General features: G+C 39.6%; 1 long non-coding RNA gene across 1 annotated transcript in view; it reads left to right on the forward strand.

Annotated features, from left to right (window-relative positions):
- The window catches only part of LOC103731773, a 24886-nt gene extending 1435 nt beyond the window's left edge, over window positions 1-23451 (forward strand). The window contains exons 2-3 of the long non-coding RNA XR_607159.2: window positions 6599-6662; window positions 23415-23451. This is a non-coding gene — a long non-coding RNA (uncharacterized LOC103731773). The remainder of the gene's footprint in view (window positions 1-6598; window positions 6663-23414) is intronic.
- Window positions 23452-23809: the final 358 nt, after the last annotated feature.

Here is a 23809-nt window from a genome sequence, read left to right on the forward strand (position 1 = left end):
TATATATATATTCCCACCTTCTGCAGGAAGCAGAAGCCTCCCGTTTTAAAAGACCCCAGCTCAAGACCCAGGCAGACATTTTCCTGCCCTGAAGGGAATCTGTCCCATGTGTTCCTTTGCTAATAAACCCTATTTTGATGGAGTTTTATCTGTGCCTCGGTGCCTCATCCTCCATTCACTCATTCTCCACCAACTTTTTACGTATCAATGACTTGAGGGTGTATGCATACCTTTAAATGACAGCACAAGGGCACCCTTGTCTACATAACATGTTCCAGGTGTATAGGGGCCTTCGTATCATTGCCTCCAGGTCAGCAAAACAAAAGATACAAGATGATTCATATCTTTCCCCAAACTTCTGATCTCCCTTTCACATTCTTGACCTCTTCTACCAAAAGATAAGGATTGCCCATGCTGTTGACATGCCTTTATTTTCCCATATTGGATGGATCTTTTCTACCTATTGGGTCGTTAGTTATCTTCAATTACAAACGTGTTGTTTCAAGGAAGATTTACTAACATGTCCCCTGGTTTATATAGCTCTACATAGCTCAGTGTTTTTAACCTAGTAATAGTATTGGTTTCAATTCAAGCATCACTCATGGGAGTGCTAACTTTAACAAATCCGGAATATATAATGTTACACACACACACACACACACACACACAATTTTCCTTGACATAAAGATTATTGAAAGGTCACTATGAAATGTCCTATATTTAAAATCTAACTTTTATCACATGTGTTTTTTGTATGAGAGATGCACATGTGCCACTATGTGCATGTGAAGGTCAGAAGACAACATGCAGGAGTCAGTTCTTGCCTTCCCCTAAGTGTGTCCAAAGGATTGAACTCAGGTTGTCAGGCTTACTTGCACATGTGTTCAGTAGCTTAGCAATCTCACAAGTCCATGCTTAAAATTATCTGGCAAAATTGTTTGTAGTAGTAAAAGCCTTATGTAATAGAACCAATGAATAAATAGTACTATACAAATGCAATGGATTTTAAGTGAGGAATAAAAACGTGTACATGTAGATATGTGAATTTCATAACTATAAAATTGAATTTCACAGTCCATGTAAGGCAGGCTTGGAAGCACAACACTTGTAATCCCAGTACTTGACAGGTAGAGACATAAAGACCTGGAAATTATAGTCATTCTCAACTATATAATGAGTTGGAGGCTACCCTGAACTACATAATATCCACATAAAAATACTGTGCGATTCTATCTCTGTAACGTCAAGAAGAAAAGCACTGTAAAATATCAAACTAGGTGTGAAGAATGAGAGATTGCTTCTTGTTCATTACAATTATCTTCTCAGATGGTAGGATTTACTGTAATTTATGTAAGGCTATTTTTTTCTGTTCACATTTTGCATTACTTTTTCTTTCAAATTTTTCACATTAAATGGGGGAAATTTTCCTTAAAAAATGGCTCTGATGGAGCTTGAGGGTAGATGCCTGTAATTCCACTATTTGGAAAGTAGGGGAGGAAAGACCTGTGCAAGACCAGCCTGAGCTACATGAGACCATATAGCAAAAACCATCTGTGAATGTAAAATATCTTACACCTGTTCTATGATACATTGTGGTGATTGTGCCTCACTAAGAGATGTTTTAATGATGTTATGCTCATATGTTTTCTTTCCACATGGTGATTCAGAAGGTAAAAATATATGTGATGCCAGTACCACCACCCCAACCAATAACAACAGAAATCCCAAACATAAAAGCTTCTCTGAGAACCTCACAGTCAAGCTACTGAGTATAGTTTACTTCCTTCATGAGGTCTTTTTCCTCTTAGCCCTCATGCTTAAAAAAATCTGTTTAAAACATGGGATCAACCTGGTGATGATATCATATACATGTTCACCATGAACATTCAAAAAAAGTCTCTATTGCATGGGACTGGAGAGATGACTCTGCTGTTACTCTTTGAGCAAGAGTACTTGCTTTTGCAGAAGACCCAGATTAGATTCCCAGCATGTACATGGCAGCTAACAACCATCCGTAACTCCAGTTCCAGGGGATCTGACACCTCTTTTGACCTCCAGGGGCATTGCACAACATGGATATACCTACCTACATGCTGTTTTTACATTTGTACATAAAAAATTGAGCATAATTTAAAATATATTTAAAACTATTGCTTAATCACACTTTATTATGTATGTGTTGCTTTTGTCTGCATGTGTGCATACATGTTAATGTGTGTATGTGCATATGTGTGTGGCAGCCAGAATTTACTTATGTTTCCTCAAACATTCTTTTACTTATTTCTTTTTATTATTGTGTCTTTATTTTTATTGTGGGTTGGGGCTCATATACCACAGGCTGAGTGTTAAAGTCAGAGGATAACTTACCTGAGTGGGTTTTCTCCTTCCATTATGTGGGTCTCGGGATAAGATAAAGGTGTTAGACTTGGCTGCAGTTAATCTTGTTGGACCACATTTTATAAAGGATTTGTATAGTTCTGTGTGTGGTTCAGGTGCAAACAGCGAGCAGAAGGCAGCATTGAATCCCATATTAGTGAGTGGGTGTTTTCTTAGAACATATGTGGAGGCAGGAGGACAACTTTGTTATCACTTCTAGTTTTACATGAATTTCAGGAATTGAATTCAGGTCATCAGCCTTGTGCAGCAAGTGCTTTTGCACCAGAGTCATTCCTGGTCTGTCCCCTAGAAACTCTCATGCTGCCATGTGTTTCATAGTATTCTTTCCACAGAGAAAAAGAAATAACAGACCTGAATGTTGTCAGAGTCTTTCTGTAGACATCAGGATCATGCTGTTCCATAAGTTACTCCGTGTTTTATAAAACTGTGTCATGCTGTGCTAACACTAAGTGAATGCAGCTTACAAAACAATAGTTTGTTCCATTTCAGTGTAATGCTGAGGCAGAAAGACTCGGCACATTTTTTGTGCATTGTAAAACATGAGGCAAAAATTAATCAACAACATTCATGTAAGAAAATTTGACAACGTAGAATCACATCGAAATAAACCAAGAATGAATAGAAATATACATAACATAAACATTATCTGAAAAACCAGGCCCCCAAGCAACAAATCTCTTCCTGTGACCTGGGACTATTCCAGAAAGAGCAACTCAGGACTGATTTGTGGCATGCACACTGGAATTTCATGAGATTAGTCATTACAAGCATTAGCCAAAAACATTGCTACAATGGAGGAATTTTTCTTGGTCCCTGAGCTCCAGTCTCCATCCACCTCTGGTTCTCAGGTCTGTGATGCACAACCTGCATCAACCAGACCAGTGAACTGCCTGCCACTCAATCCTGCATTTAACCAATTTGTTCTGTTAAAATCTTTATGTCTGCTCTATACTTTATGTCTTATCTGGTCCACTGTAGAGATCATCCCTTGCATCAGTATCAGGTTTCTGCCTCTGCTTTCTGTGAAGCCCTTACAAACTCTAAAGGCACTTTAACCCTTTTTTGGCTATTGTACAATACAAGTGCATGCATGACACATGAGCACACATGCACGCACGCACACACACACACACACCTACGCACACACACACACACACTACTGTGATAAGTAATGTGTAATCCATGAGTTAATATTAGAAATTAAGATCAGAATAAAGTAAGCTGTTCTTGCTAATGACCACATTCTTAAATAAAATTAGGATTACTTATTACACAGAAGAGAGGCTAGGGAGATGGCTCAGCAACTAAGAGCCCTGGCTGCCTTTGCTTTGAGGAAAGAAGCTGGATGGGGGAGTTATTGCATTCCAATGCTCAGTGTGCATTCGATATGTGTTCATACACATCTTTATGTTTAGGATTTAGGTTCTAATTGGTACAAATAAATTGTGAAAAAATGGTAATGAGAACATACATAATGCAAGAATAATAGGAAAGGCTCCTCTTTGTTCTCTGCAGATTTGCAGGAGTAAAATAAAAATAGTTAAATGAAATAGGGGGAAATTAAGGCAGTTCTAGTAAGCTCTTGGAAACAGTCACTAAATTTTGTCAGCATGATCTAAAAGCTTAAATACATCTTATCACAATTTTATGGGATTATCAAGTTACTCATTAGGAGGATTATTCAGTCTTAGAAATACATCTGATGGCCTGAATCCAAGTCTGTTGGATTCTCAGAAGAGACAGTGAATTGGAAATAATTCTTCTTGGAATACTGAACTATTGAATGGGACTGAAGTAGAAAACCATGGTGTGTATCAAAATGTTGTCTGTATGCATTGACATACTTTAGTCTGCCCTTTGTAGATAAATTCACTTAATACAAACCCAGGCTGGGGATAAGGGGTCATTGCTTTCTTGATTTTTGAGTCTGTGCAATAAGCATGGAGATTCCATATTGGTAATCAAACTCAATATACCTATTTTTAGTTGCTTGTTTTATTATTACTTGAAAGTAATTTGTCAGACATTTATAATTGTAGTAGCACAGAATAATCCTATTTACTGTGTAACTGCAAGAGCAATCTTCTGATAAACTGACTTCCTCACTGATGCTTCTGAGTCACCCAGACCCATCTACACCTATTCCTCTCACCTTTATGGTGGTATTTTCTTAACTGTGTATGACACATTTAGTCCTATTAGTGCTGCCCATATAGACATATTTGTGGGGTCATCCACTGTAACATGGAAAACCTACCAGTAGCCATATTCCAAAGAAAAGTGACTCTGGATCCCTTAGACCCCATCAAATTCCAATAGTTCTACATCTGGTGGTGGGGACTGGAGAAGATTTTCCCCATTAATTTTTCAGTATTGCATTTTTGAATGTACTGACACTGCACAGGATTGTGCATGTAACCAGAGCTGTGAGATCCTGAGGGCAAAGGCCATAACATGTCCAGAAGACAGCATCTCACAGAACAACTCCCAATCTCCATTCTCTTCAGCACAGTTAAGAACAATGATAAAAATAACGATTAGCAATATCTTATTCCCAAATGATGTATCACTGTAATATTTGGTGCAATTTTAAGATCCAGTACTTCTATAAGGCTTGGGGTCTGTACTAGGACCTCTTGTAAATATGTGTATTAAACTATTTAATTTTCAAACCTCTAAATTGCAATTCCATCTTAGCTATGACTGATCATAAGTAAGAAGTTGAATATATAGACATTTCATGTATAAGAGCAACTTTCATTTCCGTTTCTTTCACATCATTGGCAGTGATCTAATTTGCCAAGATTTGAACTTAATAGGGATTTTTTTTCAAATAGAATGATAATTAACCTCTTCTATTAAAGTAGTATTAATGTTCAGGGTGAGATTTCACAGTATGTATTAAAGAATTAGAAATTAAAATTTTTTTAATCCCAGCACTTGGGAGGCAAAAGCAGGTGGATCTCTGTCAGTTCAAGGCCAGCATGGACTGCATAGTGAGTTCCAGGACAGCTGGGTCTACAGGGAGAACCTATCTCAAAAAGATAAAAAAATAAATAAATAAAATTTGACTAATATAGAATCTTTTATACTTAGAGCAATTTTCTCTAGCCAGAGATTCAAGTGCCTGACATATGTGTACAGTCTAAATTTGCATTATTTTTTTTCCAAGCAGCCCTTCCTGCAGTGTGTAGAGAGATCTAGGGCTGACTATAAATAAGAATTATGTGGTCACTAATAACCTACCATGGAAAGAATTTGTTCTTGGTTATATATTGTAAATAGGAACCTTGATTAATAAGCCCAGTTTAACAGTGGTTTCTGAAAGACTTGAAGTTTATTGCCCCCTACTCTAGGTCATTTGGTTCAGGGAGGATCTTTGAGCAGACATGCAGGCATGCATAGCTGGAATGTTGTACTAGCTGACTTGCACAAGCTGGGGGTGAGGCATGCACAGAATCCCTAGAGCAGCAGTTGCTACTCAGAGGACAGGCAGCTAGAAATGGCTGTTACCTCCACCTTAGGAAACTGTCAGCAAGAGAGTACAGCCTCCCTGGTGGTGTCTTTCATATGTGCTCTATTTTTACTCATTAAGATTGAAAATTTGTAGAGATTGAAATATTTTTAGTACAACATGAGGATTCCAGTCCTGCATTCTTTGGCTGTGAGGTATCAAATCAGAAAGCTATAGAGGGCCTAGCTTCAGTTGTGCTCCCTGTGATGACTTGGGTGATTTACTGCCTACATTTTGTCCCCCAAGTTGTTCTGTCATGATAAGTCCCAGGCCAATCAGGGATATGTAGTGAGAACTGTCTCAAAACAAGAAGATTAAAAAAAACCTGTCATTTCCTATAAGGTGAGATTTTGAGTATTTCTAGAACATATATGTATATATATTAGAGAGAGAGTGAGAGATAAAAACTACATATTATCAAGATAATATTCATGGTTGTAATTTATCAAGTAAACATGTTTAAAACGTGAGTTTCACTATATGATACTAAAAGGAAAAGATTACAAGTTGTGTTCTCAAAACTATTTAACTGCCATTAATAAATTGGTAGAATTATTATTCCATTAAATGCAATATGTACTTTGTAGATAAAGAGAAATAATTGCATTTCTTTGGAGGTAACAATTAAAATTTATGTATTAATTTTTTATTATTTGATATTGGGTTATATTATGTTTCCTTCCTCAGAGGGATTAAAACAGAGGCCATTCCTTGCCATCCCAGCTCAGGTGAACTAGGCTCTGTCTCAAAGGTTGGTACAACATTCCTAATTTCAGGAAAATCTGATCTCTGTAGTGGTGTCCTTGTTTAATTGGCTTTTTTTTCTTTGTTTTTAATTTCAGTTTTTATTATCTGGTATTCTTTTCTTCATTTTCTATTAACTCTTTGAAAATTTCATACAATTTATTTCATCACACTCAACCCCTCCCTTTATCACTCCTATATCCACCCCCTTTCCTACCTACCCAAATTTGTGTAATCTTTTTAATTTTTTTAAAACCCATCAGGCCCAAATTTGTGCTGCCCATATACTCTTGAGTGTGGGCCATAAAGTAAAGAGCAGTCAAACTTCCTAAAGAAAAGTAAGTCTCCACCACACAGCAGCTATGGGTTTTCAATTACTCAGGTCAGGGAGGGTCACAGTTTTTTCTCCCCTGTACATGCTGGGATTTTTGTCCGCCTTGAGTGTACACTCGTCTTATATTTGCTTTCACAAATGCTGTAAATTCATTCATGCAACTGCTCCCATTGGGTGTGGAAGACTGTTTCCTTCTCATCCACAACCTATGGTTCTTAATATCTTTCTGTCCCCTCTTCCAAAATGATACCATAGCCTTCAGTGGAGGAATGTGATGTAAGTGTTCCATTAAGGGGTGAGCACCTTTCAGTCTCTTTTTCTCTGCATGTTGGACAGCTGTGACTCTCTGTCACTTGCAATCTACTGCCAAAATTTGCTTGTCTGATGGTGGTTGAGTGATGCACTACTCTATAATGAAGTCTTTAGTAGCTGGTTTAATACTATGCTTATTTGGCAGAATGATAGTGTTAAATTTTCTCCTTGGGACTAAGAAATACCTAGCTGTAGGTTGTTGGCCCTGGTAATAATGGAAGGAATGTGTTTCATCTTGTCAAGTAAGCCTTAAATCCAATCATAAAGTGGTTTGTTACTATCATTAATGCTACCATTGCAACAGTGGACAGGATTGCCAGGTCAGCCATTATTGTAGCTCAACTATATCATTAAAGGCTCAGGCTCACAACAAAACAGATAAGAGTTTGATTCGCAGCACCCACACTTGTCTCGCAAGATTCCCTTTCATTGGGTGTTTACATTCATTTGTTTTCCTTTATTTTATGTTTTTAAAAATGTGCTCATGTAGCCGAGACTGGCTTTGAACTTATTATGTAGTCAAGGTTATCCTTGAACTTCTGATGTCCCTGCCTCCATCTTCTGAATGTTACAAAGATGGGCATTGACAACTATACCCACTTTATGCAGTGCAGGGGATCAAACCAAGGACTTCCTGCATGCTAAGCAAGTACTGAATTAAATGAGTTATATCATTAGTATTATTACGATTTCATTTTTGGGCGGGTCACATAGCACGAATGACTCCAACTTTGGTCTCTGTAGCTGGTCCAGGTGGCTCAGTAATGGACCTCTATAAGTGATGTATAGCAACTGCATGGTATTTTTTAATTATGAAAAGATCTCATAGATAGATAACACACTTTCCTATTCTGAAAATGACATAAGCTACTTTCTTACTATAGGGATATGAAGCTAATCATAATGGTTCCTTCTTTCCCCAAAGCTATAGACACTGCTGTGTTTCCAGAAAACTGAGATGACTTCTGCCTCATCTTCATAATACTGCAGCAAGTACCCTTGTGAAAATTGACCATTATATAAAATTTACCTTAGCATTTCATAAAAGACCACTAAATTATTTCAGTTTTCCAGTGGATTAAAATGCCAAAAGAAATGTGGTGTGTGTGAGGGGTGGGGTGTGTGTGTGTGTGTGTATTAAGTGTTCAGGAAGTAGTTTTTGTAATATGGACTTGAGAACAAGGAATTATATTTCCCCTGCTCTTACCTCACAAAACTATTGAGCTGTCCACCATTTTAGCCAATCCTTTGACATTTCTCAAAGAGTTTTTATGTTAGTAGACATAGAGTGGCCGGGCTAGTGAGGAAGGGATTCCTCAACTTTGGTTGAACAGGAGCTTTCTTACCTGAAAAGTCTTTTTTAAAAAATATTTTATTTATTAATTTTATTTTGTGTGTATACGTGTATTGCCTGCATGTAGGTAAGTGCACCCATGCCGTGCAGTGTCCACGGAGGACAGAAAAGACTGTCGGATCCCCTGGAACTGGAGTTACAAACAGTTGTTAGTTGCCATGTGGGTTCTGGAATTTGAACCCGGGTCTTCTGCAAGAATAATCAGTGTTCTTAACCACTGTGCTACCTCTCCTGCCCCAAAAGGTCTTAATATAAACCCAGGTAAGTAAAGGGAATAAGTTCAGGATGCCAACAGGCACGTCAGGATTTCATAATCTGTGAATGAGCCATGTGCAGGAAAGAGAACTGAACTTGAGCTTGTAACTCAACTTTGAATGGTATACAGGTGAATGAGCATTTTAAAGGAAAATTAGGAATTGGGTGGAGGAAGCAAGGAAAGAAGGGTTTCAATAGCAACCCAGGATTGAAAAGCTATGAATTGTGGGTGAGAGGAAATGTAACTAGGGAAGCTGTATCTGTACACTGACAATTATGGAAGACAGAACTCAGTCTTCCCAGAGGCCATTTCATTTCTGAGGATTGCACATTCGGGCAATGGATTTCAGATCTCTGAAGAAGAGATGACACTATGGAGTTAGGAGATAAACATGCACATCTCTATAAATCTCATGTATCCTGAATAAATTGATCACATTTTTGTTTGACAAGATTATATCTCATAACATAAACTTGCTTTTTCCTCCTTCAAACACTTCCCCTAACAGTGCCAGGATTATAGCTGTGCTTGGCTAGACCCTAAAGAAAAGGATCCTGGAAAAGAACAGGATGAATGTTCCAATAACTCTCAATCTCAAAATGTATTACAAAGCTATAGCAATCTACTTACCTCCCCCATTAACCTCTCTTCTTGACTTAATACAGCAGATCCCCTTTCTCTCTCCAACCAATATCACTAATTCTTTCTTACCTAGTGTTACATTTTGTATTATTTATTAGTGTGTATGTGTTTGTGCACATGCATGCCTCATTACATATGTGAATGTCAGAGGACAACTTGTAGGACTCAGTTTTCTTCTTCCACCATGTGAGTCCTGAGGATGAAACTTAGATCAGCAGGTTTTGCATTGGTGACTTTACCTACTGAGCCATCTACCTGAATTTCATACAAGAATTCATACAAGAATTATATATGTATATATGAAATTTCATATAAGAATTATATATATAATTTCACCCTTCCTGTCTTTCCCAATATACCCACATTCACTCCATTCGTTCTTTTTTCACTATTATTATTATATATACATAAATTTATATATAAATAATGCACTGGGTCCATTTAGTGGTGCTTATGTGTACATGATAAACATTTGGGATTAGAAAACATATCAGAGAGTTTGTCCATGGAGAAAACTGATTCTCCCTGCCACAACATCCATTGTTTGCTGGCTCCTCACCTAGCCGTGGAACCCTGGGAATTTTTCCCATTCATACTGAAAAGTCAACAGGAGTTCTTATTCTGCAGATCTGGTATAGGGAACCCATTGTGAGGATCTCATAGGTGTCTCATCCCATTTCATGTTTAGAATTCACTATCTAATAGCAGTTGTCCTGGTACTTTAGCTATTAGTATCTTTAGGCCGACTGTTCTGTGATCTTGCCTGACTCTATGGTGAGTTGTTGTACTCTACATGTACCAACTGGGGATAGGCACCACGTGGTCCTTTATTTTCTGCATTTTGAATAAAGCTCTAATAAAATCAACATGGCATGTGTATAAAAACAGGGACAATAATCAGTGGAATATAACTGAGGACCAAATTTAAATCTATGCTTCTACAGCCACCTGGATTTGACAAAGTAGCCACAAATGCTATCTGGAGAAAAGAAGCATATTCAATGTTTATTTTGCAATCCGTGATAAATCAAAAAGGTTACCTTCTCTGTTCCTTTTAAAGAAATTTGGTAATATTTTCAGTTTATACTTATGATACATTTTTTGTTGTAATTGGATCCAGTGAAAAATTAGAATAGACAGTTTTGTTTGGACATGTTAGTGCTCAAGAACTCTAGCACCCTTTGTTGAAGTTGCTATCTTTCCCTAGTATGACTCCCTGGTGCTTTATATTGAAACCTGTTCTATTCCTGGAAGCTACATGTTTTTATTTGATCTAAATGTCTTTCCTTACACAAATACCACAGTACTTGGTTGTACAGGTTTTTTTGTTTCTTTCTTTCTTTTGGTTGCATTCATGATGTAGTGTGGACACAACTTAAGATCACAGCTAAATAAAACAGAATTAAGCAGTCTTGTCACTGGAACAAAGAAAAAAAATATGGTGTGTGGGGAAAAACCTCGTGCAAGGAAATCAAAAGGAGAATTTGGGGGGAATGAAAGCCTAACACCCAAGAAAAATAACCACAGAAAATGTTCGTATTATCTGAGTAAAACCTGCTTTAGCACTACAGTGAAAGATGCTGAGTCTGACTATAAACTATCCTGGAAGGAGACAATTGAACATGAATCTCAGGGTTCTTTTATTCTTTAAAATTTGCATTTCAAAACCAGATGCCATGACATACTTTAGGGGAATCAGTGACCACTATACACAGTGCCACATAGTATTTAACAGAACTGGGGCTGGGGATTAAGAATGCATAGAGTTGGTAAAACCAATTGAAAACTATAAAAGGTTTTGAAAAATATGTGGGTTCAGGAACATGAAATTACTGTGTTTAGTTCAACAATTAAAATATATATGTATATCTATTTTAAAGCTAGAGCATAATGCATAATTGTTAGAAAGGAAGTGCAATTCATGATTCCCTGGAAAGAACCAGGAAAAGTGAACCAGCAGGTCTACTTTTCATATCAGGTCCCACATTTAATGCAGATGTTCAAGACTTTCGGAACCCTATTAAACTGAATAATTTCACTTACAATTATGGATATACAAGTGCATGAACAAATACAGACTTCACATTTGACTCTGAAATTAATTCAATTCAATTGCACTGTGACATTTATCATCCTTCAATTAATTGTGTGTGGGTTTGGCTAGCCTTTTCTCCTCAGTTGCACTGCAGTCCCTGACTTGAATGGAATTTTTTTTTTTTGGTCTTTTTTTTGAGACAGGGTCTCTCTGTAGCCCCAGATTTCCTGGAACTCACTATGTAGACCAGGCTGGCCTTGAACTCACAAAGATCCACCTGCCTCTGCCTCCTGAGTGCTGGGATCAACGGCGTGCGTCACCATACCCGGCTTTTGAATGGAATTTTAAGCCAAACCTTTGATGGGCTTTCGAGCATTTTACAGTGTGACAGTAGTAAGTGCAATTTGCTCCACTCTCTGCAGGGGAGCCAGGCCCTCGATACCTTGCCTGCTGGCTCTGGAAATTGCCATTCCATCTCCCAGGAGCTTCTGGAAATCCTATAGGAAATAGATGATTCCTCAGTGCAGCTGGTAGGCAGGGACTGCTCAGCTGGCGCCTAGAATACTTTTCAGAAGGCTGTGGTGTCTGCACTGCCATGGGCTGCAGAGGAGGATCAGGGCACCCCTCCCTCTTGGTTTCCTGCTGTTGGGCTCAGGTCAGGTTTAGCTTTAAAATCTACAGCTGGTAATGTACTTTAGGTCATTTTTACCTCAAAGCTTTACCATATCCTTTTTCCTCTTTCTATCCTTGTTTTGAGTCTTCCTTAAATTTGTTAACCTCAAATTGTTTTTAGTTTTTATTTGCCTTCCCAAAATATATACTATACTGTTTCTACAATATAATCTCCCCTTTTTATATAGTACCATAAGCATAAGCATTAGCCTGAAACTAAAGCTATAGTTTTGGTCCTGTTTCAATGTTAATTTTTTTTATTTTTATTACATTTACAGATGTATTTATAGTCAATTGCTTTTGTGTAATACTGAACTTCAATTTCTTACATTTTTATAGGATCTCCCTGTACCCCAGCTGGCCTGGAACTGGCTATGTAAACAAGGCTGGCCTCCAACTTGCAGAGCTCTGCCTGCCTCTCACTCCCCAGTACTGGATTAAAGGTGTGCCCCGCCACCCCCTGCAAATATAATTAATTTTTGAAGAAATCATGTTTTAATCAGATATTATCTTTATATTTTCTCTTTTTTTCCAACAAAATGCCTTTAATACAAGAAGACTTACAAACAATTACAGGTCAAACTGTTCAAAGGTTCAAGACTGCTTTGAAAAATATGACCATATATTTCTATTAAAAATTTATCTCCAAATGAGTTCCACACATTTGGTTAAAGCTAGTATTAGATTTTGCTTTGACCTGTATCCTGACTCCCTCTACACCATCACCTTAGGCCAAGAGGACAGGCTTTAATAACTTCTACAGTTTTTTAACGAATAGACCTGCTACTAGGTAACCTCTGCTATTGTTATAGTTTTTCTTGCTGCTGCTGTTGTTTTCTTTTTCCTTTCAGAAAAAATGTTCCCCAACTCAGAAGTCAGCATGTTGTATACTATTGTATAAAGGACATTTACTAAATGTTTGAAACCCCTGTGAGCCATTTGGTCTTGATGACAACTTCCCAAAACTGTAGGTGAAGTAGGAAAGTAAGCATAGACTTTATGTAAACAGAGGAGACTGAAAGTGTACCAGTAAAGTGTGTGTTACAAATTCAGAGTTCGAGGGGAAAGCTAGTTCCTGTCACTACAGTTCAGTAAGCTACTTCCTCTTCATAACTAATACCATAGTTCATAGACTTGCTGAAGCCATAGAAATTTTCTTTTGGTTTTGATAATTTGATATTTAGCTCCATTTCAGTCTTTATTGCAAAAATTTTTAAGTAAAAATGTAAAAGAAACAGAGCCCACACATGAAGACATTAATTGCCCACAGCCAGCCGGGTCTTCAACGTGGACCTGAGGAGAGAACCAATGAATGGAAGAACAAGAGACATGAGAAATGAGAGCAAGACAGGTGGTCTGATCAAGCTCTGAAAATTTTATTTTTCTGTTTACTATATAAGAAGTAAAAGGAGGAAGCAAAGCTAGGGGTGGGGAAATTTCAAGAATGAAGTAATCTGTAAAAGGGGGAAGTGTTGCTAAGGTTACTAGGGTTGCTCAACCGCAGTGAGGCCACCTGGTTTCTGAGAGATGGTTGCTTATCTAATTGGTGCAACCTGAGGTGACTTCAGTGTAGTGTGACTTAAGCAATTGTTGGCTCCCGGCATCTCCTCCCTTTCCATTAAAAGAAGTTGAGGAACCTGAAAGTTGATAATTATTGACTCATAGAAAAATAGTGGGCATTAACCGGGGAGGGGAAGCATTGGCCTGATACTCCTAGACATTTTTGTGTGTCCTTTTTGAGGAGGGGAGGAATTTGGGCTGCCTCTTGTGTCCAGAGGCACTGTTGAACACTAACCTCCATGCAAACAGGCTTACTTCTCAGGGAACCCAGAGACAGAATACATGGTCCTTCCCCTGCAGTGCTTTGCCTTGCACCTCATGCCGGTACCCCTGTCTGTCTAGTGCAGACATACATGGCTCTGAGTACCATGTAGCTACTGCAGGAGGAGTTCTTCTGCAGGTTCCTCTAGACCTCGATCAGCCAGATCCAGTCGGTGATAATGGACTTGTAAGGGTTTTGATGCCAGGGAGTCAATTTGTTGTCAAATAAAGCGGGTAATTCTGCCCATAATGAAAGGCCCAAAGCTTACAAGAAGTAAGAGGCTAACTAAGGGACCCAACAGCGGGAGTAAATAGGGCAGCATCCCACTCCAAGCATTCCAAATAGGGTTTTCAAAAAGTTCCTTGCGCCACTGTCTCTAGAGCTCCTCTTGATGTTTCCGAATGCGATCACGAACAATTCCAGACTTATTAGCATAGAAACAGCAATGTTCCTGTAGGGCCAAACAAATTCCTCCCTTGTCTGCAGTGAGCAAGTCTAACCCTCGCCTATTCTGAAGCGCTAATTCTGCTAGGGAGTCTATCTGATCTTGTAGATCCTTAACAAATTCATAGGCCATATTTACATCATTTATGAGCTGTTGTGACAATTTTGTAGACATTCTAATTCCGGCTGAGCCAGTGGTGATGCCGCTTGCAATGCGTAATCCTACCAATAGGGGTATAAACTGGACTGCTCTACGTCGTCGAGGGATAAAGGTATCAAAGCTAGGTAAAGGGATGGGCTCACTTCCAGGGAGGATATCTATATCAGGCAGGAGCACTGCAGGTGCACAAGACCCTGTCCAATTTACAGGGAGGGAAGGATAGGCCATGTTGTTGCCACATACCAAAACCCAGCCTGATTCCAAGCAAAAGGCTTCAGAAATGTTAATGAACTGTACGCAAGTGGCAAAAGATACCAATCCCAAGTCTATGTCAAAACTGTTATTTTGAGCCTTGTTAAGGAACCAAGGGGTAGTGTTGAATCCTTCCTTAGCATTGAATCCTTTAGGTTGAACTTTAAAAGGGATTGAGAGGCTACAGTTGGAATCAGAATATGTAGCAGGGATCACAGACTCATTATGCCGAGGAGTGGCCAAAGGCCAGGAGGTGCCTAAGGCCAAGCACAGCCAGCAATCACTGGCCAGTAAAGGGTTAGTATGATTAAGAGCAGTATGGGTGGCACTTAAGATATCATTAGTTTGAGGATCTAAATCTAAAGTCTTGGGTCTGAGTTTAAGAAGAGGGTAATAATCAACTTTTGGAAGCATGGCCTCAATCTTTTTTTGTACCATAATTTCTCTAACTTGATCTATTGGCCCTCCACCATCTGATATATGGATGGGAGCTACCTTGGGCCAACATGCATTTTTTCCAGGTTCGACATTACAGGTTGCCTGGGCATATTTAGGCTTGCTGGGCATATGTACATGAACTGACCAGTCACCTCTGAATGTGCCAGAGTATGTCTTATGGGGTTTGGCTGTGAAATAGGCCTTTTCATTTATAGTACATTCTTGAAATTGAGAATAACACGTAGAATGCATGGATTCTACCACAGTGCAGTCTGAGGGGCACTTGCCATCTTTAAGTGGTGGTAGAAGTGCTGGTTTTTTAATACAGACCCAACTCTGGGATACTCTACCGTGATGGTTAGATCTGGTGCCCAAGAATGCTGATCTATCCCCGCAGGCTGCACTCTGAGTATATTTCTCTGGTCTGGCCCATGCAGTTCCTCCTTTGCACTCACAGGGTTGGCCATACAAGTGCTCTAGGAGTTTTTGTGGGTTGGATGGCCCATTAAGTCCTCCCTTTGATACTCTTGGCAGGAGGAGGACAATCCAAATCATGGACATGTTTCTCATTTCCTGTAGAAGACAAAGACGAAGTATTCTCAAGGGGGAACACCTCGCTCCCTGGAATTTGGGTTAGTTTTTATCTCATTGGTTTGTTTTACTAGTCATTCTGGCAGCCACCTGGCTGCTCCCTCAGCCATATCATAGATACAGGCTGATCCATGTCCCCAGATAAGGACTGAGTCTGGACCTTTCCATAGATATGTAACAGGATCATTCCACATAACTTTGGCATGAGAGGACTTTGTTTCTGGATGCCATAGGCGATCAGCAGCTGATTTTCCCTGATTGTCTAAGGTAAGAAAGTTTAGTATAAACATAGCATGGTTTAAGAGATTTCGGGGTGCTTCTTTGATGGGGTACATAGTTCCACCTTTTAATTTTTTAAGGGTGAGTTTAATAGTCCGATGTGCACGTTCAACAATGCCTTGTCCCTGTGGATTGTAACATGTTTAATTTGGAGTTTAGAGCAGGACTGTTGAAAGTTTTTTCCTGTATATCCTGGGCCATTATCAGTTTTGATTATCTTGGGCTTGCCTAAGATTGAGAGGCAGGATAAAACATGAGCAATGACATTTTTTGAGGCTTCTCTGGCCTGGAGGGATGCAAAGATGAAGCCACTGAAAGTGTCTATGGTAACATGGATGTATTTTAGTTTGCCAAATTCAGAGAGGTGGGTGACATCCATTTGCCAGATGTCATTAGGAACTAGTCCTCGGGGGTTAACCCTGAGGTGGGGAACAGGCAGTGTGATTACACAAGCTGGACACTGTTTAACAGCTTCTCAAGCCTGTTCATGTGTGAGGCCAAAAAGTAGCCTCAAGGTCTGAGAGTTTAGGTGGTGAAGTGAATGTGCCTTAGTAGCTTGTTCAATGGAGCCTTTTAATACTGGGAAAATGAGGCATGTAGTGGTGTCAGCATGGGCATTTCCTTCTGAAAGAGGGCCAGGTAGATCAGAGTGGGCCCACAGGTGTCCAACAAAAAAGGGGTGTTGCCTGGAAAGGATTAATTTTTGAAGCTGGTGGAACAGGGGAGTAGCATTTTCATACGCCAAATGTTTTATGAAGGCACTTTCAGTTTCTCCTTCCCCAACGAGCCTCTCCGCCGCCTCAGTGAGGCAGCTGACAAAATTACTATAAGCTCATCGGGTCCCTGTTGGATCTTAGCTAAGGAGGTGGTGGCGGAACCCTTAGGTGGAAGCCGTCTCCAAGCCTTAAGTCCTACATTTTGAATTTGAGCCAAGAGTCCCAGAGGAAACTGGGCTTGTTTTTCATTGGTATCATACGGATGAAGTCCCAGGAGCTTGTCTTTTGGCCACCCCCTGGAAGACTCATTTTCAATATTACACTGTGCCGTTTCCCTGCAATTTTCAGTAAAATCAGTTTTCCACAGAATGAAATCTCCCCCAGATAGGGTGGCCTGGGCCAAGAACTGCCAATCATTGGGTGTGAGCCACTGGTCACTCAAGTTTTCTATGAGGGAGATAGTAAAAGGGGCTATTGGTCCATAGTTGGCTACAGCTGTTTTTAATCCTTTCAAATGTTTAAGGCTAAGGCGTCTATACTTTTGCCCAAATGATTCACTTAGCTTAAGGCATTTTTTATTTTTATTATTATCATCCTCTATGTCTGAGTCACTATCCCCTGAAAGCTCATCCTCTTGGTCAGACGCGTCTTTATTCGAGGCAGAGCCCTCTTCGTCTTGTGGGGAGGTATCTTTAGCCTTGGTTGTTTGTAGTACTTTACTCCGTGTGATGGGAAAAGCATGGAGGGTCCTCTTATATTTGGAGCCATCTTTATTAGGAGCCCTTTTTGTGATGGCCTCTAGGGAAGCACTGGATAATTCCAAATCAAGGTCTCTGAGCTCCTTAATTAATTGTAAATGTTTTCTTTTTGTTGAAGGATATTTCTTAAAGAGGCAGTCTCTTCGGAGAGCCTCACCTTAGCCTTATCTATGTATTCTGAAACATTGTCAAGATCGAGGACAGGGGCACAAAAAGGGGGTGCAGTAGCCATAGCAGTACAATCATTAGTATAGGGAGGCGGTCTTTTTACTGGAAAAGCTGAAAGCATGGGGGTCCAATCAGGGTTAGGTTGTTGAGTAGCCTTTTGTTCAGGGAAAACGGCTTCCTCAGAGGGAGAGTCCTCCACTAGTCTAGACTCGGGGGACTGTATAGATGTCCCAAGAGATGTGTAGGTGTGGATTTGTAGTTTCTCTTGGGTATTGGAATCAGCAAGGGGGTCGGAGGCTGCCTGTATATTCAGGGCCTCTTTAGGCTTAATAGTGGGACCATCAGGTTCTGGAATATTAATAGACACGGAGCCACATATGGAGGGGGGCCTTGAAAGCCTTTCAAGTGCCCTTTCACCCTCCTTGACGACCTCTTGGATATCGGGAAAATGATTATAAACCTTTAAAACATCATTAACTAAATTCCAGTAAGAAAAGGCCTGAACAGGAAATTTTTCTGGTCCAAAGGCTCTATAACAATCCTGAAGACAATTACCCACCCTTCCCCATCTTTTTATATCAATAGTTCCTTCTTGAGGGAACCATGGGCAGATTTCTCCAACAAAATTAAAAAAAACACAAATCTTTTTTCTTAACCCTAGTTCCCCGTGTCTTGAGGGACTACTTGAGTCCTTGGAGGAATAAGTCATGCTTACTCAATGCTTGTCCCATGAATGCACCGCACTTGCTTACCTCTATCAATGGAGCGATCTCGCAGGTGGGTGGCTCTGTGGTCCTCACTGTGCAGACCTTCACTTGCACCGTCTGGCTCTGTGGTGGTCCTGGGAGTCACGGCCGTGCATAGTAAAGGGCATTCATCAGGGTCCTCGTATCCCCAGTGCCACGTTGGGTGCCAGTTGCCCCCAGCCAGTGGGGTCTTCAACATGAACGTGAGGAGAGAACCAATGAATGGAAGGACAAGAGACATGAGAAATGAGAGCAAGACAGGTGGTCTGATCAAGCTCTGAAAATTTTATTTTTCTGTTTGCTATATAAGAATTAAAAGGAGGAAGCGAAGGTAGGGGTGGGGAAATTTCAAGAATGAAGGAATTTGTAAAAGGGGGAAGTGTTGCTAAGGTTACTAGGTTTGTTCAACCGCATTGAGGCCACCTGGTTTCTGAGAGATGGTTGCTTATCTAAATGATGCAACCTGAGGTGGTTTCAGTGTAATCTGACTTAAGCAACTTTTGGCTCCCAGCAATTAATGTCCGCTCTAAAGATTATTTGAACATACTATAATTTTCTGAAATAATTTATACATTTTAGAAATATTGGCTATTCTAAGTTTCTGAAAGGAGTATACGTGCCAATTGTAACAAAAGTAAATAAAATAGAAATATGGAATTATAACGGATACTCCACTTCCTACTTAAAAATATACTACCAACATTTACTTAGTGGAACTGCATTTGGAAGAGGAACAAAGGGATTCCAGAGTTTCACAAGTCCATCTTCAGGGTGCTGACATAAAGTTTAGTTCTATGTAGAAGTCAGTAGGTATATATCAATAAACAATCCTGGTCAAGGTGTGGTTCCACCCATTATTAACCCAGCCTTGTTTAGCCTTATTCTGACCTGCAAGACAGAGAGGGAAGTTGTAGGAACTGTGTGAAGTTTCTTGCTGGAGTCCCAGTTCCACTTCTGGCTAGCACCAGGATTTTAGCCTTTCCGTTACATAAGCATGAGATTCCTGGGATTTTTTTCTTGCAGTCCATGTTAGACTAGTCTGATACCAAAGAGGGGCACACCAGATAGCAGAGTGATCACTCTCTGACAACACCAGGAAGAGAGGAGGAGGCAGAGAAACCTAATCATCAAAGGAGGGGATGGAGGAGGATGAGAAGCCAGCAGAGGTGGGGAATTCTTCACATTGATTAGCAGGGCTCTTACTAAAAAGAGATTTCATTAACAGTATAGACATAATTTTTACTGAACACAGCCACAACCATCCATTCATTCATGTATTGTCTGTGGATGTCTTTATGCTGCACTGCCACAGTCCAATTGATTACAGCCAGAAAGTATGATCACCTATGACTCCAATATTAGTTAATCTCTGGCTTTAACAATACCCAGTTTGGTAAGGTAATTAGGATGAGATCCTCATGGAGCTTTTTAGAAAGAGGAGTAGAGTATTTGATTTTATAGTTATGCAGGTCTGTTTACAAAACTCCCACTTTCCACAAGTTTCCAGTGTTTTCTTTTCATTGGACTCTCCTTTTAATTCCTCTAGCAAAGATGTTCATTATATCTAGCAGAGTTGGGCAGAGAACAGAAAGACAAAAAATAAAAACAATTAAGGGCCTGAGGGTACATTTCCATCATAGAATGCATGATTTACAATGGCAAAGAGCAGTCCTGGGTTCAATATCCAGCAGCAGCAATAACAACAAAAACAAGGAGGATGGGTTTCTGGACTGCTGGGGCAAGAGGGAGGCCCTACCTCAAAAAGAACAAAGGGGAAAAAAGCAAGGAGAGTTGGCCCACTCTGGTGGACCTACAACTCCTCCAAGTGGTGAAAGTTTCCCGTTTTCCTACTGTCCTTCTGTGCTGTTGACTTTTCTATACATACTGGTGTGTGAGCCCCTGTCTCCATGACAACTGGAAGACCAGAGGATTGGAATTTTAGAGGTTGGAGGAAAAAAGGGGGGCAAGGAGAGGAAATCTGCACTCTCTGAGTTGAACACTCAGACTAGATCTACAGGACTTTACTTTGAGCTCTCTCTGTACCATGGTACACACTTATCGGTTTCTAGGTGTTCACAGGAAATAAAAATGAATCACGAATGCTATAGTACTTAAAATCACAGCACATTTGCCTTTTGGACATTGGTGCCTCTGTAGGAGATCATACCGCTCAAAACTGTCCCTTTTATCCCTCTCCAGAAGAGAAGAGGAAGCAAAAGTAGTGCCTACTGTAGAACCCCAATTCCTACTTTATGGATGTGCAGTGCCAAGGCTGCTCTGAAATTACCACAGTCATCGGCCATGCACAAACAGTATTCGTGTGTGCTGGCTGCTTCTCTGACCTGTGTCAGCTTATGGGCAGAAAAGCAAGGCAAGGGTGTTCATGTGGGAAATAGAGCACTGAAACAACCCTGAATCAAGATAGGTGGGTTAAATTTGGGATTAAGAAAACAGCACTTTTATTTTCTCCAATTATTCTTCAAGAGTCTTCAACTACCCCCATATGTTTTATCCACATTGCATAACAAGAGGCAGTGACAGACTAGTGAATATTCTGCCTTTCAAGCCCTAGTGGCAGCTCCTAAAATTTCTGCCATAGAAGAAACCAAACAATTTGTAATCACAAATGAGCATTTATAGTCTTACAGTATAGATTCAACCCAAGATCAGCAATTCATTATTTATGACTTTTATTTATTTTACTCTATTTCAATCAATTTTTGACAAATTTTCAATTATAATATTATTGTCACAAAACTATATGACTGACTAATAATACCACTTTTAATCTGAAATACTATATAGATATTAGGATACATTGACTATTTCAGTATTTCTAAATTTTTCTATGTAACACACAGTAAAGAAAGAAAATTGAGTTATTGGGCTCTAGGAGTTTTCTTTCATTGATTCTTTGAGAATTTCATACAATGTATTTCGATCATTCAGACCCCTCTCTCTGATATATCCTCTCCTCCTATCTACTCACTTCATATCTTTTGGATCACTATTATTATTGATTATTATTATTATTGGTATTATTTTATGTTTTGTTTGTTTGTTTTTTATGGTTGGTTTTTTTTGTTTGTTTGTTTGCTTGTTTGTTTTTTGAGACACAAATTCCCAGTATCCCCAGTTGACCTGGAACTTACTAAATAAACCAGATTACATCAGTCTCACAGAGATATGCCTGCTTCTGCTACCTAAGTGCTAGGATTAATGGTATCTTCCATTATGTTATACATTGACAATTAATTTTAAAGGCCTATCAGGTCTAATTTGAATTATCCAAATATTCTTGGATGTGAGTACATCCCATGGAGTTTGGTCATCCTTCATACATTAAAGAAAACTGACTCTGGGATTGAAGAGATGGCTAAACAGTTATGAGCACTGGATGTTCTTGCCAAGGACCAGGGTAAAGTTCCCAGTACCCATATGGCAACTAACCTGCTAGTAACTCAAGTTCCAGAGGCTTTGACATCCACTTCTGACATTAATAGGCATTGCATTCATACAAGGATCCAAAATACTCATGCACATACACTAAAAATAAAATAAATCCAAAATGGAAAGGAGAGAAATGAAAACAGACTCTCTTTCTCTGAGATGCTCCCAGCTGCCAAAATTCCTGAGATAGGGATTGGACTTCATAACCAATTCCCCCTTTCAAATTGGGATTTTGAGTGGCCTGGGGTCTACTAAAGTTTCAGTTTCTACCAAGTGTACAAAATATTGATTTAATTTTATTTGATATATACTCATTTTAATGTGTTTCACTGGGACATTTTCATAAAAGTATATATTGGTTAAGAACACTGGTTGTTCTTGCAGAAGACCCGGGTTCAAATCCCAGCACCCACATGGCAGCTAACAACTGTCTGTAACTCCAGTTCCAGAGGATCCAATAGCCTCTTCTGTGCTCCACAGGCATTGCATGACATGTGTGCACTTACCTACATGCAGACAATACAGGCATACACATAAAAATAAAAATAATAAATAAATCTTTTTAAAAGTATATAATGCACATTGACATTATCCCATACCCCACCCACCTCAATTTTGTTCCAACTTTAATGACTTGTATTTGATTTTCTATTTTTATGTAAAAAAGCTATATTCCAAAAATGTGATATTTGTCTGAGTCTGAATCAATTTGCTTAATGTGAAAATATCTAGTTGCATTCCTATTCATGCCAATGACAGAATTTAATACCTTATAATAGAATAAAATCTATGTGTAATTCTATGTGGAAACTTTCAATGAACAGGAGACACTCAGGCAAAATGTCACTATAAAAATAAATCATGGAGTTCAGTTAAGAACAGCAGTAATACATAACATACTATATTCAATAAATGGTGTAGACAGGGCTGGAGAGATGGCTCAGTGATTAAGATCACTGACTGTTCTTGCAGAAGACCAGGGTTCGAATCCCAGCACCCACATGGCAATGAACAACTGTCTGTAACTCCAGTTCCAAGGGATCCGACAGACCCTTCTGTCCTCTGTGGGCATTAACATAGGTGTACTTACCTACATGCAGGCAATATGCACATACACATAAAAAATAAAAATAATAAAGAAAATATAAAAAAGAAAAAAATTATAAAATGGTATTCCTGTGTATACATCACTGTGATTGGTATAGCCTCAAGTTCCCAAGCCTGATCTCAAGGTGAGGTATGGGCTCCATCCTATGAGGTGGGCCTTAAATGTAATTAGAGAGAATTTGGTTACTCCAGTGATATTTGTGACACTATTGTATTGTTGCAGGTTCTCCTCAGGCCAGCTGTGAAGACCCTAACCTGGATTGGGCCCTTGCTGATTGGGAGAGGGCAAGAGGCATGGAGTCACAACACACAGACCCCAGGAGTCGGGTAGAAGCAAGCACTAGGCGAAGTGCTGCAGGCTCCTTTAATGCAGGAAGGGGCAGGCCTTATATTTCTCTTTTCTCCGCCCCCAAGTCCCTTTAGTCAGCATATCATTTTCTGACTGGTCCATGCCACGCAGTCTGTTAGCAGTCACTGGGTGCAGGAGCAGGGTATGGAGGCGTGGGCTCCTTTTGGTGGGCTATTTGTGGACCAAGAAGTGAAGTGAATTCTCGCTGAATCCCAGGGCTCTGGGTCTGCACCATCTTTGGAGGCCTCCTGCTACATTTACACCATTCT

This window comes from Nannospalax galili, unplaced genomic scaffold (genome assembly GCF_000622305.1).
Source record: "Nannospalax galili isolate Female #2095 unplaced genomic scaffold, S.galili_v1.0 scaffold275, whole genome shotgun sequence".
Classification (NCBI taxonomy): Eukaryota; Metazoa; Chordata; class Mammalia; order Rodentia; family Spalacidae; genus Nannospalax; species Nannospalax galili.